A 5,423-nucleotide genomic window follows, 5' to 3' on the forward strand; every position below is an offset into this window, starting at 1 on the left:
CTTCTTTCCAATTATACCCTTGAATTATTATGTAATTGGGTCAAGGTAGATAATTATCGGACAATATTATTATTTTTATGGTCTTCTAACTAGCTATGAGAAGAACAATTTTGATCACTTATAAAATTTCAATTCTATCAACTTTTAAAATTGAAATGACGGTAAACAATAGTAAAATTAAATAAATCATCTACATTTACACATAAAAATTGCAAGTTGTAGTTTTAATATGCATGCAATTTTATAAATTGTTCAAAATACAAATAATTAGAAAACCACACAAATACACAAATATACATATATACATATATATATATGTATATATTATACATTCAATTAAGATCACAAACGTCATGTGGTGATATATTTGCCTTTTTAATTAGTTAATGTTAAACAACTCACATTTCAAATATTGTATTAATTTGTGTTGGATTTATTTAGTAACAAACAAATCTCTCTAAATAATTTGTAAGCTAATTTATTTAAATAATTTACTCGTACAAATATAAAACATAAAAATCAAGAAAATAAACAAAATAATAAAAATGATTTGAGGGATATTTTTGTCTTGACATAGACTTATCCCATGGTATTATAACCTATGTATTACTAATACCTCCAAATGGAAGGTATTAATAATACATCATATAATACCATGTAGGAGGTATAACTAATCCATGGATTAGTTATACATAGACCCAAATTCCTATCAAACATAGTACTAAATAATACCATACATAATACATGGACTATTTGTTTTAATGTGGCCTACCAAACGACCCATGAATGTTTAAATACTTGTTGATTATAGTGAATTCGGGGAGGGTACCTAAATGTTCTTCTTTCCTTTCCTAGATACCATGTTTTAGGTTTGATCGACACTATTTCAGGTGTAGTACCATGCTAGTCGGGGATTATGTGTTTACTTCTATCTTGTGAATGACTTGTATGTTATTAGTTGTTATATTGGAGCATGTGTGGCCTTAGTCTAGGATTAGGTAGTGTTGCGATTAACTTGCGGTTATTGTGGCCTTTAGACTTTGTTTTTTCTTCGGCGTCATTTTAGACATATTAGATCATTGTAGACTAGAGTAGCAGACTTGAGTTTGATAGAATGAGCCTTAGTTTAGGCGTTGGTTATGCTTTGTTTAGCTTCTATTCACTCCACATATTTCTACGTCTCTATTGTGGTACCGAAGGTTTTTGTGCTTCGCAAGGTGCTTCAGTATTGGAGTAGCACAAGTTGGTAGTCTTTTTTTCAATTTCTTAAGTTTTGACATTGTTCCATGGTGGTATTGATGATAAGTGATATTTGGTACTTCGAGGTTCTCATCGGTTCCCCAATGTTACTCTTGCTAGCTAGGATGGTGCCCCTAGGAGTTTACTGACTGGCTTGGCGATGGTCTTATTGGTGGCCCCAGGTTACTCTTGCTAACTGGGTCGATGCTCCTGGGAGTTTATTGGTGGATGGGCAATGGTTTTACTGGTGCCCCCGGGTACTATTTCTAGATGGGCTGGTGCCCTTAGAGTTACTGTCTGGTAGGGCGGCCCCGAGTTTACTCTTGCTAGTTGGGCTGGTGCCCGTAGGAGTCTACTGTCTGGCTGGACATGCCCATTATTAGGTGTTATGGTACGAGGTTGTTACTTGAGGCACGAGGCCCAGTTTACGCTTCTTGGTTCTACATCTACTTTACTTCAACCTTGTAGTTAGCTATTTTGTGTACTTGTCGCGCTAATTATACAGGTCCATTCGGGTTTTAACTTATATTTGTGCATGAGTGTACCTTCTAAGCTTTTGGGTGTCCAGTTAGGTTTAATTTAGTTTACTTAGATTTATTTCTGATACACTTGTGTGCTTTCCTTTAAAATCCTCTTTGACTATATTTGTGTCTATATTCTATCTTTTCATATTGTATTTACCTTTCTTGTTGAGTCGGCTTATGATGCTACTTAATACCTTTGTTTTGGTACTCATGCTACACTCTACATCTGTATTGTGATACAGGTCTTAATACCAACTATCAGCAATGATCGTTTTGCTAGTTGCAGATTTTTTATCGGAGGTGGGGGTGAGCACTTAGCGTCTTGGACTTGCTTGTCTCCTTCTGTATATTGTATAGCTAGTCTTTTTCTTTTTGAGACAAGCTTTGCTTGGTCCATTTTTGGGACTCGTACTCTTTGGTTAGCACCGTTTTGTACTCGTGACTTTCAGGTTCTGGGAGGTATTTTTTTGTATATAGTTTTGGTTGGCTTCCGCTTTTGTCTTACTTTGTTGTTCAAAGTTTGTTCCGCTTATTTTTACCCTTGTACTCATTGCATGTCGTTCTGGATTACGGATTGTCTTACCTATTGGTAGGTTATAGTAGGTGTCATCATGACTTGAGGAATCAGATCGTGACATCACATCATTTCTTCTTCTATGCACAACAAATTGAGATTTGGAACTCTTGAATTTGTTCCTAGAATTGCCAAGGAAGTAGTGTCTGGGCAAGGTTTCCATCAACAAATGTAGCTGCAAATTTAAGTAGTCATTTGGTGAGTTCTAATATTGAGAAGTTGACTTTTCTTACCGATTAACATTATCAAACAACTACAAGTTGGTGGTAGTAATTCTTTTTCCTCAAATAGATTTGTTAATCTACAAGATGGGAACATCTTAGAAGAAGGTAAGGAATGTGATATGTTGGGTCATTATTTTAAAAATGCAGTTAGAAATGCATATATTTCATTTAGGAAACACCACAGTAGAAAAAAAAATTTGTAAGAAAGAATAGTTGGACGATAAGATACATAAGAAGTTTTTTCTAAAGTATCTATTGATGTGATTGCCAAAGCAATATCATATGATAGTGTCAACAATTTCAAAAATATTCAATAAATTCTAGAAGAAGCGATCACCTTTCAAGATTTTTTGACATATTTGAAAAAGAAAGAGGAAAATACTCTAGGTTACTTTAGAAGCAATTTATCATTATTAGCTCATCCATTAATTTGTAAAAGGAAGTTTGGGGTTGATAACTCGACTTTCTTGTTAGATTTTATAGTTTTGCATAACCTAATTAAGCAAACACGGTTGTAATATACATAATTCTATCTAGTTATTGTTTCCTTCATGGTTGTTAAATATAGATTTGTTACCTCATTAGGATTGATAAGATGATTTCTAGCCGGCGCGACCTTCATTACTAACACTTATCCTTAATGAAATTCTTTTTATTTCTATTATTAATAAAAGCCTGCTAGACACACTATTTAGTACCAAAACATCATGTGTAATGATATATATAAAACTTAATCTCATAAAATTAAGGTGGAATACATCACAAATCCTTAAATTTATTAGTAAATTTCATTTAGATATTCAAACTATGACATATTTCAAGTTATCACCTCAACATATGATAATGTATTCCTACTAGACACTCCCAGATCAAATTTTGAATGTTTTTTTTTATGTATTCTCAAATGTCCATTGCATAGATAAGTTAATTTACCCTAAATTCACTTTGCCCTTTGTTTATGTACCTATTGATGGTCAGGGGGCTGCATGCTCAATCAAGCAAAATTGTATTTTTTGCTTGTAAAGAAACACACTCTAGAAAATATATCCCTTTCTATATATCATTGCTTCGTTTTGTTATATTTCTACTTGTTGTCTTGAGATGTACATTTTGTACGTATTGAAGGTATGCTTTTCAAATGCCATTTTTCTTCTTCTGTTGTTTTCTTCCCACTAGATATACTATTTAATTTTTAAAATGAGAAGAAAAGTATACAGAGCTTATTTTATGAATATAACTTCTATATTCGGACAATAAAAAAAAGTACTACACTAGATAATATATATGATAACTATAAATAATAGGTCATAAAAAAAATATGATGAGTAGCTTAAAAAAAGTAAAGTAATGCCTATATATCTACATGCTACAATAAGATTAATATGTAAAGATTGTTCAAAAATCTATATATATATATACTAGAAATGAAATGTTTGTGCTATGCATGGGCCCAACGTCTATGATTTTTAAAGAACAATTATGACTTTTTTTCTTTTATAGTTTGATTATCATAAACAAATATTGTTGCTATACAATAATAACGGGATAATCTATAATAATATTGTCAAACTATTTTTATAAGTACATAAAAACTTTAGAAGTACAAATGTCATGATAATTATGTCATTAGAATTTTTCTTATGCTCAATTACGATACTCCCCAGTAGAATTTGAGATTAAGGAGAGGGAGCTACACGAGCACTTGCAAGAGAGCGAGTTGCAAATCATAATAAGCTCTATTATAAAGTCATACTCAACAGTCATAAGATGACATTCATTCTCTGAAATGACTCATAGATTTCAGCAGTGGTATCTCATGAAATCTGGGTAGGTAGAAACTAAAGTACATTCTTTTTGTATGTGCATACTGAAATTTTCCTCATATCAATGAATTCATTACTTCATCAAAAAATTACAAGCTTTCACTAATTTGTTAAGATCCATGAGAAGAGCAAATGTTTTAGGCTTAATCATGTTTAATAATTTTGTCTGAATTGTACACATGTTCTATCGGTAAAGTCTTTCATCATGCTTATATATGCCTAAACAATATACATAATAGGAAATACGTATTTGAAAAGTTTTTGTGAGTATTTTCCCAATTTGTTTGTATCTTACATATGCTTACAGTTGAAATTGAAACGTGAATAAATTTGAGCCAAAATTTTATATTCATTGCTCTGTATGTCATTGTTATGATAGCCCTTAAGAGAACAAAAGGATGATTTATCAGTCTCGGCTGTTTGCTTTGGCGGTGAATATTTAGAATAAGAATAATCTGAAAATTAATGTGTTTAACAACTTCACATGAAATAAACAAACGTACATTATTTGTAAAAAAAAAAAACTTACAATGATACATACAAATGCATTAAACATTATCCACCGTCCACTAAATGTCTCAAAAACTCTGCTATTTATTTATTCTAAATTAAATGATATATGACATTCATATGAAGGACGGTTACATATTTAAATGACTAATTAACGCCTTTCGGTCTTCCTACATTAAAGACATTTGTTCTCACGCCACAATTGTTTGTTTTTATTTGTTTTAGACTTATAATTTTTTAATTTATAATAATAGCATTAATAATATGAACAGTCCTAAACATATTCCTTAATACTATTATATTAAATAGATATATTCCTCGATAAATTTGCACTATTCTGTTAAAGTAACAATAGTGATTTTCTAAAGAAAAGTTAGAAATTATCCATTTCACTGGAAATAAATAATTTAGTAAGAACGAAAAGTAAAAGAGAAAAAAAGGGAGAGAAAAGAAAAAGGAACTTACTTGGTGAGAGAGTAGAGGAAACTTAGGTTGGGAGTGAAATGAGGGTTGAGCTAAGGATATATTT

Source organism: Solanum tuberosum, unplaced genomic scaffold (assembly GCF_000226075.1).
Source record: "Solanum tuberosum cultivar DM 1-3 516 R44 unplaced genomic scaffold, SolTub_3.0 scf00387, whole genome shotgun sequence".
In the NCBI taxonomy this organism is placed as follows: domain Eukaryota; kingdom Viridiplantae; phylum Streptophyta; class Magnoliopsida; order Solanales; family Solanaceae; genus Solanum; species Solanum tuberosum.